The sequence below is a fragment of the Varroa jacobsoni genome, unplaced genomic scaffold, assembly GCF_002532875.2.
Source record: "Varroa jacobsoni isolate VJ856 unplaced genomic scaffold, vjacob_1.0 scaffold_253, whole genome shotgun sequence".
In the NCBI taxonomy this organism is placed as follows: domain Eukaryota; kingdom Metazoa; phylum Arthropoda; class Arachnida; order Mesostigmata; family Varroidae; genus Varroa; species Varroa jacobsoni.
The window spans coordinates 647733-663177 of NW_019213155.1; positions in this window are offsets into that span (position 1 = coordinate 647733).

Below are 15445 nucleotides of genomic sequence, written 5' to 3' on the forward strand. Positions count from 1 at the left end.
GCAATAATAAAAGTTGACCCCTTGTGTTCACTGATCCTGACTGCTAAGTTTTTTCAGCGTCAGCCCCGATTATTGATCTTACACTTAGGCCGTAATCGACAAAACAGGATACACGAAGCTGTCCCGGATAGCACTTGTATTAGGTGATCAAACAGGTAGCATAAGGTTTTACAACTGTACTCTGTTTGCCCCAGGCTGGCATTCCGCCGGTTCAGTTGCATCCACCGACTAATTTGACCGGTATTCTCTGATTATCGTAGAGGCTGTGTTTTTTTTTTTTAATCACAAGTTAGAATTCAGTCCAAAAGAAAGGAGTCACTATTGGAAACACTTCTAAGCCTTGATTTTTATCTTTTTCTCCAACTGTGCAGCAATAATTTGTTTAGCCAATTCATTTGACCGAGTTGAGGACGCATAACATTTTTAAGTACATCCAACGTCGCTGCTAAAACGCGCGCACTTTCAAAAAGGATTTTTGATGAGATCCATTTCAGAGTTTAGTGAGCGGTTACTTGGGAAAATTACGGGCAGGAATTTTCTGAACGAAGAGCTTACGATATTTTTAGTTGTAGGGCCTTTGCCGAACACAAGGTTTATACGGCGAGCTGTCTCCGCCATTGTAGTTCTAAGATAGAACTCGTATTCGTAAACCACATACATAGATTTTTCAGTTTTTCATGGCTCATTGCAACTCGTCCGCTGAAAGCTCAAGTGACACTGTCTAGATGAATGGTCTCGGGTTTACAAGGGTCTACAGGCATCTTGAACGTCAAAAGGTGTCGTGAAGGACGCACCACTATATGACAGTGTAATTTTAAAATATAGAAATAAGGCTTGTTACATTGATACTGGACGATTTAATATTACTAGCCAGTAACTACGCTTCTCCTCATAGATCAGTTTAAATAAATTAGAATAAATGAGCACCAAGCGTGGACGTATCTAAATTCTCGATAGTATCTTGTGTGGCGCTGTAAAGTTATTCTCAATTTTTCGATACTTCAAAAAACTGCTACACCTTTACGAAGCTATACTCATACGTTCCTTTACCGTACAATTGTTGTTAAGACAACTGTTTTTGACTTCTTAGTAGGTCGTAGAGAATAAATAGTATTTACAAGTCGTCTAGCAGCGACACTTCCGTGCGATCTTTTCTCTTTTAGGCCGCGATTGTCGCGAGTAAAAGCAGAATCTCAGAATAGTACAAAGTGGCTGGTTTTTATGACGGTCTGTTCTCCGCATTATGGAACAATACAAAAACTCCAAATCATCAGCGTCGTTTTGGCACTAGAGAATGATAGGACATGGCGCGACGTTCTATAACTGTCCGAGTCTAGGCCGAAAACTCGTTGCGTACACAGCCTCACAGTCCTAACAAGGGACCTAGCTAGAGATAGCAGCAGCGACTGGCCCCAGCACGGGTGTGACTCGACGTTAGAGAATACTCAGGAAAATTGAATCTGCCGCTTTCTGTCGCCTCACCCTTGTCGATTATCAGCGAGAAGACGATATGGGCAGCAGTACTGGACAAATTGGAAGACATAATTTCCAATAGCGCTTCGAAAATTCTCTATGTAGCTCTATATATATAGAAGCAACGAGATCTCTGAATACTGTCTTACGAGCGCTATAATAATGAAAACTTATATGGATTACAATGGCATGATCATCTTGTTTTATTGTATTCAAGCGAAACGCTTCTGGTCACCATGACTCAGTCGTGTATCGCTAAACGACACCTTATATGCGGTAACATATATTAATTATTACACAGAACGGGTAAGAGAAAACGTTGAACCGGTGTGGCTTGTTGGCGTCTAACAAAATAGGAAGCACCTTGCGGTCCTTAGAAGCCCGTTATCAACTGGAAGTCTAACGATTTTCTAGCGAATCTGCTTTTTTTTGGATCTAGTATAAATCGTTTCTTTTCAAAAATTAGCCTGGCTCGTGAACCTGACGGCAAAGCCATTCGCAGCAATATCGTTATGGACTATCATAATACTGACGTTTTATGTATAAGCTATCGGACCTTATTACTATTAGTCACTGTTCTTTAATCTTTAAATATATATGCTGTCTAAAGGTCAACTATCATTGTTCCGTTGGAATCCGTTTTCAGCAACAAATTCGAAAAATTTGACCTTTCTATTGTTGCTATAGGAAGATAAATCCTTTTGTCCATTGGTAAGAGACCGCTAAATCATGTCACTTTGGCGCATCAACGAAAATTATCTCTGCGGAAATCTCTCTGAAAATTATCTGGCGGAGACGGTGAGCGCACGTCTCGCCGATGGCTACTACGCTGCTTGAAAAATTGTTCGTTTCCAAAGGATTACTTTACCTTGATCCGTCAGAAATGTCCACTAGCTATTAAACACGTATTTAGGTATCCTACCCGGTACATTTCTGTAATGTAGGAATGACCTAGGTGAATCTTTATATCACATCGACAACTTGAGAAGACGACAATATAGGTGGGTAAGTTTAATAACATTTATTCGCTCTTCTGTAAAAGTACAACTTCAGTCTAATTCCCCTGTGATTAAAGGTTTTCGTATGCGTGGCAAGCGGTTTGGGCCGATGTTGTTTCGCCTGGCAAGCAGTGGGCCTAATTTCCCTGCAGATTCGTAAAATCCTAACACAGATTTTCCTATTTCAACATGTATTGCACACTCTTTCCCACTCAAGTGTCTGCGTCATTAACTTGGTCTACTCGTGCACGCAACGGCACGCGTAAGTTTCATGAATAAGTTAATTGTGTAATTCTCATCGTTGCTCACAGGTGGTTCTCAAGCGAAAAGTACAATCCATGATTTAATGCGCTCTTCACTACGTTCTATCATTAGGTATATCTATACAGTATTGACAGAAACAAACTAATGAGTGGAGCGTACCGACCGAGAGGGAAAGCCCTCGCTCGCTGGGCATGTGTGACGGTATTTAATGATAAATAAAGGACGCAAAGTAATTGTCCTTAGTACCACACGGTCGTTGTAAATAGTCATTGTAAAATCTTGTCAAGCCATAGTCTGATGTTGGAAGTAAGCCCAATAATAACAGTTGCCAGTTGTTTAACTTAGAATGCGAAATTATAAAAGCGTATGGGCTTTTATAGCTGATTAAGGCAAGCCTTATGTTCGGTGCGGTATTGCAATATGCGCTTTGCTTGTGGAGCTTGACAGCTGACGCTTGGTAACACAAAATTAAAGCAAGAATAGCTGATGAGATAACCCTTCCTGCTTTTCAATCTGTCTGATCTGTGGTAGAGTCTGACATTGCGCCTCTATATAGATGGGAGGCCTGAAGCTTGCTGTAGCTATGTTTCATCCAACAGAAGCTTGTCAAACTCGTGACACAGGCAACAAAAAAGCCTAATACTATTATAAAAATTAGCAGAGTGAAAAGCAAGAGTTGTCTTAGTAGTAAGGCATACTATATATATTTTGTCCGTAAGATTTCAACTTCATTTTTCACCCGGCTTACTGACGACGACTGAATAATTTAGAATTTGTTGCAAAATCCGGAAAGAGATCTATTACCTTACGCTTGACTGCATCGCCTAGGCGGCCGATGCGCAACCGACGGCAGACAGCAACAGCCCCGCATCGTACAACTGTTTTTTTTTTTTATCAAAATACCCGTCGTACGTATCACCTGCTATTGCATTACGTTAATCTTAAACCACCTACAGCTCCATTGAGCAAGCGGGAACAGTATAGGAGAAAAGCTTATTTGACATTAGTATTATACATATGTATTATGCAGCAGAGCAGGAGTGTACGGTAGAACTGCCCTAATGCGAAGGACACAGGCATCCTATACAAGATGTATGAGGTATGGTGGAACAATTTCGAAATAGTTAAAGCCGCGTCCAATAAGCTCGTCCCCTTCAACGAACAGTCACATGCTCTTCGCTTCTTCCCAGGATAGCACTAACCCTTTGTCAAGCTATTTCGGCAGAGAGATCGTCCCAGTGGAGGATTTCGTAATACGCAGTAGCAGTGCTCGGTGCTTGACGGGTGCTCACCCAACAAAGGTGTCACCATTCATCATGCAGGGATACAATAACACCTTTCTACCAAACGCGTTATAACCGGTAACTAAAGTTTACCAGAAGTCAGCAAGCAATGCGAACCGCTCCTCCAAATCCGCGAACGGATGGATACATGGGAACTTCTGGGTGTCGCTGAAGAACTGCCCACTCTTAGCCTGCGCAAGCACACGAGATGTACTCTCAAGTGGCTATTTTCTCGTCGTTGTGAACAGTGCGCTTGACTAAGTGAGAAAGAGATGCGTTATAGCCATAGCTCGGGGTTTTACTAGATAGCAGGCCTTTTGCGTTTCAGAATGAGCCAGTGGGCGCAGGCAGATCCTTCGAGCAAAGGTTTGTATTGTCCTGTGGGAAAAGATACAAATTATTCGGCTCCGTGAATACTGGCATAGACTAACACAATCGACCACGTTCGCTTGTCTGTTAGATGGCTTTAAACTAATCCGACAGACGTTCGATCATGTAACTACGTTTATGCCTTTTGTCCTAATGGCCTGTTTGAATCAACACCTGAAAATGTAACGAAAAACAGTATTTATAACGGGAAACAGCACCCTTTTTCTAGAAGGAGGTATCTTTGTGAGTAGTTCAGTTGAAATGTATCAGTTGGTGAAGTTTTACGATCGAGCTGCTCGGAAAGCCGGAAAATTTGCTCAATTTTAATGATGCTTTCATATAAGCTTCAGCTAATCAAAGGTAGTACTCGTGAACAGGTAAATTATTTGATTAAGAATAGAATTAACAAAAATAAGATTATTTCAAAATCGGAAAAATTAAGATAGAGAAAGGAATTGAATAATATTAATAGGTTATAAGAGTTATTAATTAGAGTAAGTGTTGCTCATGAGCACCTTATCTATTTGACTTAATAACAGCTGAGTAACAAAAATAATATATATTTGTATAAGGAGTCACATCGTCACAATGGGAAAATGAAGTTTGCGTTCATAGTTGTAAACGCTAGCTAATAGCGTTAACTCCCCGGGTCGATGTTGCTTTCGCAGATGTAGCCGGTTGTACAAAATTTAGTTAAACTATATGATCTCGATCATACAATGGAGAAGATCGTCTTCTAGAGATAATGTTTTTGATTTGAGAAGCAGCATTTTACATGAGGATGAATCCTCTACGAAGTCCCGCAGCGAAACTCGAGCATCAGAGACGGCAACAATAGATCAGAGAATGGCACCGATACCCTTAGCCCACATGAGGGTGTTCATGTTTTTTTCTGCATTAGCTGATGATCAGTTCCGATCTCTGAACACCAAATTGTGACCATAGCGTACGCTATTCCGTCACAGTCTTGTTTTTGTGGGGAGAAGAGGTCGTAAACGATATTAGACGTCACGGTATTTACTTCTGGAAGCAATCAGTCTATTCGCGCTCTTGGCCCCGACAAAAAAGTAAACAATGGTAGCTTATGGGCAGATGGCTAGGGAGGTGGTCGTACGATATGACCCAGCGCCTTAGATATTGAAAGGTGTACGTTTGATTTGATATCCCTTGAGTATTAAATAAAATTAGCCAAAAGTATAAAAGCCAATCTTCGAGCGAAGCCAATGACGAATTGTTGCTGGTATCGGACAAGTCTGATGCGTAATTTGTGCTCACCTACTTACCTAAGTGTTTCCGTTTCAGTTAGCTCTTTAAGGCTATGCGAATTTTCAAATAATCCAACTTAAATCATACGCGTATAGAGATTTTTTTCTCGGCAAACTACGCTTGTTAACGCTTAACCGGTTGACTATATTTTGTACCGTGTTCTTTATTTGCTTACAACTCAAGGTAAATTACTCTCGATTGTTTTCACTCAGCACTGAAACAGTTATGCCGTGTTTCTCTCTCAGAGAAAACATCGTATCTTCTATTAGAATTGTCATGATATGTAGAAAATTTGATGATGGGAGGCTACGCTCGTATACCGCTGTGTTCTGTAAAAATAATTTGATCGCTATGCCTAAGTAAATATAGCATTAACCTAATTTTTTCAAATCGGTTTGAGTCTCATTACGTTTAATAGGATCCAATAAAGCCACAAGGGTCCGCCTCTGCTAAGTAAGCCTATTGGTGGCTATCCACCTATTGGTGGATGAAGGAAGAACCATTCGGTTGTCTCTCCAAGTAGATGCTTAGTGCCATAAAGATCACCCGGCAGGACATCATCATCAAAAGGTTATGGGACGAGCTTCCGCAAGATGGTCTTGTTCGCGCTAGAAACCCGTGACATGTAAGTAACAGAGCGGGCGAAAGCCCTGTTGCCGAGGATGGATTGATTAACTTTTTCATTGTTTAGCCTCCCACCTCGAGAACATCTTTCTTCCACGCCGGTTGAACCCGTTCGTTCTGCAATGCGGACACTCTAACTCATGGAATCATTACCACAGCGTAGGTATCTAATAAAATCTCGAATTTGATTAGTTTTGCAGGCGTATCTTCTTCATTTTACGCGATCTACAGACGTAATCGCGTCATTTGTAGCCTACATAATTTCTTTATCGTTTCATTAAACTTTATTAGCTCGGAAAGTGTTTTTTTATCAGGCATCTTCTGATAATACCATTCGTTTGTTATAAACAAGACATCGAGGTGCTTCGATCAAACGGTGAATTTTTTCAGTTCATATCACCTGATATCATTGGGACAGCAAAGATACTGAAGAATATCCGCACCGAGCATAACTTACTCTCTAAGGCCACTAGCGATGGCCTGTCGAGAAAATGGGACCACCACGCCCTGCTCTTGTATATTGTAGCCTGCTGGCCGGCTCCTCTATGGCCAATCAATGGCCAAAAGACAACGCGATAGAGCGTGCAGAGTTTCTGGCGCCCAGGACCGAGAGTATTGCCGGCTCTTTGACGGGCAGATTCAGATCTTCCGAAAAGACCAACTTTCTCCCAATCTTCTTCACCCCAGTCTATCTATCTCCCCTCCTGGTCTGTTTCTCTGCTCATTTCTCTTTGTGCTCCCCTCTTCAGATTCAGCTGGTCGGTCGGAGGCAATTTTCCCTCTAGGTTCAACGTGGCGGATCTGTACTGTGAGTACTCCATTCGGCGGAGTTTCGTTTAGCGTCAATGCGTGCGAGCCTTTCTGGATGTCTTATCCCGTCGAGGTCACAAACCCGATCAAACAGTGTGGGTTATAGGCAGTGAAATGAAAAGCAATAGATGCGCTCATAATCGACTGCGTGTAATGTATTAAGGCCACTATCGAGAGTTAGAGAGCTGAACGAATATGCAAGGCTTCAGCTGGAACTGCTCGCTATTGTGAGGGAGATCAGGAGATCAGAGGGTCAAATAGAGAAGGAATCGTACACGTTCCGGAGTGTGCCCGAATTGCGCTGGATGGCCAACTGGACAGAGTGTGATGTCTGAACGTCGCTGACAAATGCATGTTGTATAAGAAGCGTGGGGGCTTCAAAGCTGTTGTTAGAGCTCTTTGTCTCAGTGGGGGTCTTAGGACTAACTTTTCGAAACGATCAGTGAACATATACCCATTTCAAATTGAAGAAGGAGGGAAACTATAAACATCCAATGTTATTGGTAGGTGTAGGCTTATGGCCTATGCTCAATGGAGTATGTTTACTAAGCTACATTAGTAACGATACCCTCAGTGTCTGCGTCGATTGAATAACATTACAGATCACAGTTGGTCTGTCAAATGTAGTACAATATCGAGTACATATTTTGCCCATTTGATTCTTCTTTTTAAGCCTCTTGACGACTTACAAGTGTAGAAATCTATGCAGTGCAATATTTTAACATAGTAAGCAATACTACGTATAGCAATCGCAGGGCTCTGTTCTTTTCAGCATGACGTTGACTGGATAGCCAAAAGCGCCATACCTGCATCCTTTATCTTCGGACAAGTATAATAGATTTCTCTCTATTCTATGACCGTATCACAGTTATTGATATATTGACGCTAGATTTATTATTATCTACTTATCCCAACCGTACTCAGTTAGAATTACCGATTCTCAAAAAAACACTCCTTTTTTTTGTAATTAAAACAAGATATTCGATGTCGTTTCAGTGGCCGAAAATTTTATGGCTACGCGATGACGTCTAAATACGTGAATTTCTAACAAAAGAGTTTGCAGATGATCAAATTAATTGATAGCGGTAAACATCGTTTCAAACAGGAATATATATATATATATATATATATATATATAATCAGTCTTAAGGACGTTAAGGAGATAGCCCAACTTTTATAGGAAAAATTTCCACAATCACTAGCAATGGATTGTTAGCTACCTGGATGAGAACGAGGTCGCGACGAGACCGGGTGTCTTGATAAACCCTTTGACACCAGGCGATAGCCGTCTCCGTTAGTATATGAATCGGGCTCAACTGTCTGTCAGCTCCGTTGTTCAAGCGAAACCAAGGAAAACTAACTCGTTAAACTCTCAACAGAACGATAGGTTTTCTTGTCGGTAGTGTGTCCGGCCAATCGCGACAAGAACGAGCTAGAGGTAGACAGAAGAAATATGCGCAAATCTCAGAAGAAAAAGAAAGTAAGAAGCAGGGAAAGGCTGGAAAAGGAGGAGACTGATCGATGAGTAAGGCTGTTCCATAACATTAGCACGGGTTCGGGAAGAGAACGTGACGAGCGGCGAGCGAGGGGGACGGGGAGGTGAGAGTGATATGGGCGAAATGGGCAAATCAAGAATCGATCGTGTGGTTTACCAGCGAGCTCAAAAAGTCGTGTCCAAAGGCGATAAAATTTTGGACGTTTGGAAATCAATGCACGTAACCGCAGAATCACATGACACCTTGATCATCTAGTACGAATGTATGATGGCTTCGAACGGTGCGTACATGAAGAAATCGAACGCTCGCCTTAACAGAGCACGCTTGAGCTCATCCATCACGTTCTACATGGAAGCGTCATCCATATAGGGTTAACCTTGCTACACTATGAGGTTCAGCACGGGTATAAAAACCTACTAAAATTTGCGCTCAAATTAGACTGACTTTGGGGTACACTATAAATGAAGAAGGATTGTTTGGCATGCCTGTCGATCATATTCTTCTGGGCTTAACAACCTCTGAAAGAGCCATAAAGTGAAATGCTGCTTTAATTATGATTGTAGCTAACCTATCATATATATAGGTGGAATCCAACTGTTGTTACATAATAATGCATTAAAATTTACTCTAAGTTTTTAAAAACGTGCCTGCATGCTCCGTACACACTAACGCTTCAATGTACTTCAATAAATTCCACAATTTGATATGCTTCAACCGGCTACCATCTGATATATATATGTATACATATGTAGACAGTATGCGTATACCCCTGGTATCCTGTATTTTATCAGAGCGAAATGATCGTTAACGATCTTTTGGAATGGTACGCTTTGTATTAGCCTACCGAACAGATGTTTTTCTCTGAAAGCAAGTTATATTCAATGCATATGAAATAGTAAAGCTGGAGTGATATCTAGACCCACTATACATGGATTCACAATAGATACCATTTTTAAGACGTTGAAGACCACATTGTAAACTTTCTTTTTCTTGAATTTAAAAATCGTGTGGCTTTTTTTAAAAGGGAGATCAACGGTCACGTAGTTAAATCTAGTAGTTCAAAAATTATTCTAAATAATAAGGGATCTCGTCCGAATATAGACTATGGAGCTAATCCCTTGTTTTTTACTAAATACTTTTTACTATCCTATACACAAATGTTATGTCAAACAAAACGGAACCGTTTGCGTTTGGCAGTTTAAAATCTGCCCTTCGGGTGTCGTCCTGCATGAAAAGTACTGAACCTCAAGGCATAAGCTACGTGTACTTTTCGGGAATGTTCATCGGTGGCGAAATAGGCCGTGCCCAAGTCTACACAGTCTTTGTATTGAACGCTTGATATAGCTCTGACCCCTAATGTTGACTTTAAAATCCATATTGAACCTATGACCAAATCAGGCACTTGTTGTGTAAGCCCTCTGATTCGGCACTTCAGGGTCAATAATAATCTATACGTGAATATCTTAAAAATGGCTTATTTTATCCATACGGCTACCGCGTCCAAGAAAATTTATTGACTTTAGTTTAAATAAATCTGAAACACAAAAGTGTCAGAATTACAAAGACAGGCTTTCGATTGAAAGCTATAGGAACATCTAAGTAACACAAACTTGGTAATCTAGGATTTTTTACGACAAACCTAAGAGAAAGCTGTTTGTCTTGGGTTTGTTATTTTTTTTTTGTTTGTGTTTGTGCCAAATATCTGTTTGAGTTCCATAGTCGTACAACATCGATTACTGCAATTACGGTAATACTATTATTAATATCATATTTGTGTACTATTAAACATATTAAGCACAAACGTATAATATAACGCACATTGCATTATAAAAAAGAACAGCAAAGCGATATTTTGCCTAGCTTTATTAACGTGTGCTATAATCCCCTAAGTAGCGTGTTGCTATAGGTCAGCTGCTACGTGCTATCCGGCTACGGATATTTTTTCAGGTAAATCTAGTTCTTCAGAAGCCTAGATAGTGGATGCTTGCGTGATTAGGACGCTATTGATTCTGGATAATTATAATGCTATAGTTTAGTGATAATAACATTGGCAAAAAGGATTGTTTTCGTGACCGCGTTACGATCAATTATTCAACTCAATGAATTGTTTGTAAATGTATTACATGTAGCATTCGGCTAGTCCGAATAATAGCTTCATCTGTCAGATGAGACTGTCTTTCCTAAAGTATTCATTTCCATGGCTGTTCCATCTACGACAGGCCTCAACTGTCCTGGCGTTCTTTCAGGCCCAGTGGTTGCCCATTAAACAGAAAAATTCTAGGCGGGATAATTTAGTTTTGCAGAAAATGCTAACGCGGCACAAACGAACAACTTTTTCTTTTTAACAGTGCAATGCCTGTTTATGGTCCTCTACATGTTGGGCTGGCATTGTCGCCCAGCATATATATCTGTATCTCTTGTACAGCTCCTGTAGCTTCCTGAAAAGTTTGGAAGGGTGAAAACCCTTACGACTGTGCAGCAGTCTCTCGGCCAATCCTATTCGCGTGATGCATTTGTCGCGCCGGTGTCTAGCCATGTCGTAAATGTAGCGAACGACCCTTCGAGCATTCTCCGGGGTCTCGTTAAATCCTAAAATAAATTGACACATTGGTGTGCTAGACGGCGTGTCGTCCAACGATGGAGCATACAGGATCTATGCAATCAACGCAACGGCTTGACTACTTTACGCCGAGACAAACGAAGCCGATTTCGATACAAACGAAGTGACAGATCTCGTCCCCAGCGGGTATCGTCGATGAGGACACTAGTCTAAGGAAACTGTTATAGGTAATTGCGGCAAGTCCTTATAATGAAACGAAAAGCAGTTGTTGCAGGACAGTGACACTTTGAGTAGCGCGAAGTTTATGCACGATCGATTCCGAAACAAGTGCAATATATATAACGCGGCCTTTATTCGTGTGTTTATAGTAACCCTACAGTAAAACCCACGAACATCTGTATGCAATTAATAAAGTTCCTCTTAATAACAGGATGATTTCTGTATCACAGTAATAAAAGTTTATTGAATAACTTATTCACTTATACTGTATTATGTCAATGTCCCAAACTGCGATGCTATCCTCTGACTGACATTTGACTTTTCATACAAGTACCATACCATAGACGAGAGGTGATAACTAGGCCGTTGAAGGCACTAAACATTAGTTAAAGAAAAAAAAAAACTCTCGAAAGTTGAAACCCTTTGTAGAGGCGATACGCAAAGGCCATATGGACGATCAATCTACAAATTATAAAGAATCCGCATTAGAAAAAGACTTAGAATGCATTTATCTTGACCGAAATAAAGTTGTAAAATACTCTATAAGTAAAGATAAACACCTAATCAAATTAAATGAATGTAAATGAAACGCTACCGTAGTACGACGACAAATATTAATTTTCACTTTTGACGTTTGAGCAGTGTCGGATCACTAAAACATCAGATTTCCTAAAAAAAAATAGTAATAAAAACAAACGTTATCTTTGACCTGAGGACATCCGATGGCTCCTCGCAAGAGAAACATGATAGTACACGATAGTAGTTCAGTACACGACGGAGGCAAATGTTGAGAAAATGCTTCTTTGAATGCCCCAACAGGTGTCGATAGCATTGACCACAGTGTGGACTCCTACTGGCTGCCAGGTAGTCGTCATCAAGTTAGCGGTAGCAATAGTCAAAATGTCTTGGAAAAAAACTAGCTTAATTCTATCTTCAATTGTTTAGCACTACCTCGGAGTACAAATGGTCTACGACTGAACTGGGAAAACTTCGAATAGTCTACCGTCTAGCGTAAGTTGACAATAAAGATCTCCGGACAATGCTCGACGGTCTTGGCCCAATCTTCGAGTTTAGTGACAAGCACCACGCTGATAAGCCTATACAGTTAGACACTAATTCTCTCTTTCTGCTAGTTGGCTTTGTGGTGACAAAACATCACCATGCTATCTAGTACTAACTTTCTGTAATTCTTTCAGTAATTCAATACCAACGGTGTCTCTAGCCTAGACTCGTAAAAGCGGGCCGTACGATTGAATACTTTAGTTACCTACAAAATAGATTTTTACAGGTAAGTCTTGAATCGGTAACTCTGTTTTACCGCTAAGCTCTATCGAGCAAAACGTAAGTGGGCAAACCGCATAGACAACCCAGAATAGCTCAATAGATGATGAGGTATCAATTGACAAGCAGTTTTCAGCCTTAATCGTAACAGCAAGGACAATGACAACATCAACAACGGAGAAGCGTCTAACGGGCGTTCAGCTCGTGGTGGACGACACGTCGTCTACTAAAGGCATCGAAGGCAGAATGTAAATGGCAATGACGATGGAACTGATAAAAGTTCAGCGCAAACAGGGACCAAGAGCAAAGGAAACCGCAAGTCGTATCCGGCAGGACGAAGCACCTCTTAGGTGCCTTGGTCCTGATTGGCAATTGTCCGGTTGTCGCCATCGGTGACTTCACTGGTTATTTGTTGTAGGGTCCTGATGCTCTAGCTTCGTTAACTTCTTTCTCTGTCTGTATGGTCTCGTTCGCTAACCGCGATGCTCGCTAGTCACTGTCAAATGAGCGTTTGGGTTACGTTTATGTTCGCAGAGATATTCTTAAACTGATTATCAAAGATGATATTCAGATCATGCGGTTAATTAGACAGAGCTCGATTCGGCCTTTTAAATGTACAGCCATGATGGAATTATTCATATAGGAATTGTACATAGGACGATACGCTTTTATTATAACGTTGTCGAACGTACGATCATTACTACTCGACAAAGGCAGCTCCCTTCCTCTTGGTCTCGTTCAACATGTGGACGAATGCGTTTCGACGGCTTATGAATCGTCGAAATACTCTGAGTGAGGCCGAACCGTACCGCTACTACCGTGACTTCATAAGCAAATTTTGAGGTTGGTTCAAGCTTAGCGTAGTTCCTCTCAATATCTATTTTATCGTATAAAAGGTTGTGGCCACTGGTAAGCGGCGTACTTGTTCCTGATGTTTCCCGGTTCAATTATATCCCTACGCTTTTGAACTTTGTAGACTATAACCGAAATAGCCAACTCAGCTCAATCAATGAATTTTCACTGCAACAGCAACAGCAAAGATGAAATGGCGCAAAAAGTCCTGGATTTCCAGAAGTTATTTAGTGGATCAAAAAAAAAAACTCAAATGTTTTCTGAGACCTATGAGGTGGAAGAACAATGTTCTGGTATGGTCTTGACACGCTTTCAGCACTGCTCGCACGCTGAGGCCAGCGTTTGGGGACCTTTTTTACAAGTTGTATGCTGGTGGCTTTGATTATCATACTTAATCTCGTTATCGATAGTCTGCTTAAGAGAATGAGAGCTCCGAAGGATGCGTTGCGTAGGGGATCATCCCGTTTAATGGGTGGAAGCAGTTGATACTATATAGTTTCAAATGTGGAGAACATGGGGTTAGCGATTTCTCAGCTTTGCTCTGCTTGATCCAGTTGATTAAAACGTGACTAGTGTGAGCATCCGCTCACGCCCGGTTCTATTTGGAACTGTCATCTTAGCTGAAATTAGCCTTTCGTCTGACGCTCTTTTAGTGAGCGGCACAAACTGACCCATGTCCAATCTGTGACGACAGTGTCCTGCAAGCAGTTAACTTTTAGTAATAGTTGAACAAGTGATCTCTACGTGTATGCTTTTGTGAACTCATTTCGTGAGGAACGTATTGTTTGCTTTTCATCTTAAGTGTTTTCGCTACAACTTTACAACAGGTGATCTGAGCAGCTGATTCTTTCATTTGCTAGAAGAAGGAAATACTATAGAGAATGTAATTATACCCCAATCTACAAAATTGCGCCTTTTTGCAAAGATGACTGCGCCGTGAAGGAACTGTTGTTTCGCTGAAGCCTTTTTAGCCAGCCTCTTCACCGATCTCCAGGAAATTCTTTTAGCGCTCTTACCTTCCAGAACTAGAAACTTAATCATTTATGCTTAAGTTTCAATGCTAAGCAAAATCTTTGTTTCCAAATTTATTATTGACGGATGACACTCAGTCAACTTGTAACCGTACATAGCTAAAGGCTGGGTTCGGAGGAACGCAATCTAAAGACATCTAGCGAGTTTCCGATGACAAACGTTGACCAGTTCGGAGCTTATGCTAGCCACTTGGTTTTCCCTATTTGGCTTTTTGTCAGTATATATCTTCCCGCCAGCGAGATGAAGCTCATGGCTAGGCGAATGTGAAGGCTGAAGCGAAAGGTTCCGCTTGCAGAGTGGCTATAAGGGATTTGTCCGAAGATTCCGCAACAGACTTGCCTCCTTTTGGATATATGACCTTTATCCGCGTCACAAACACTTGCCTGGCTACGCTCCCTAAACAGGTCGTAAAAACTTCCAAAAATAGATTAAAACACCTATTCCTTTCACACACACACACGTCACATAACGTAAGATAACACTCACCTAGTAGTGCGTTTGGCGACCTTTTCTTCAGTTATATTAGGTTGGAATATAGATAAAAGCCGCTATTTACTCACGTTGAACGTATTGCCTTATGACGCATTCACCGACTTTCTCCTATCACTCAATCAGCTTCTTTACTTCTTTTTGTTTCAAAAGTGCTTAGATCCCGTTCTTAAGAACTCGTCTAGCCAAGTTTTTTAGATCCGATTTACCGTCAAGCATACGGTTACTGATTCCGTTCGCCAGTGATTGGAGAAAATGGTGATCCCTGAACGTGAAGTTTAAAGACTATTCTGGGCCTTAGAAAACTTCGCCCTTATTACCTGCAGGGCCGTCTCGTAGCCTTTGCTATGTGCGGTCTGCCGTTGTCATCGGCGGCTAAAAATTACTTTTCGTCATCTGTCGGATCTCTTTTGTTGCATAGTTTGGCTC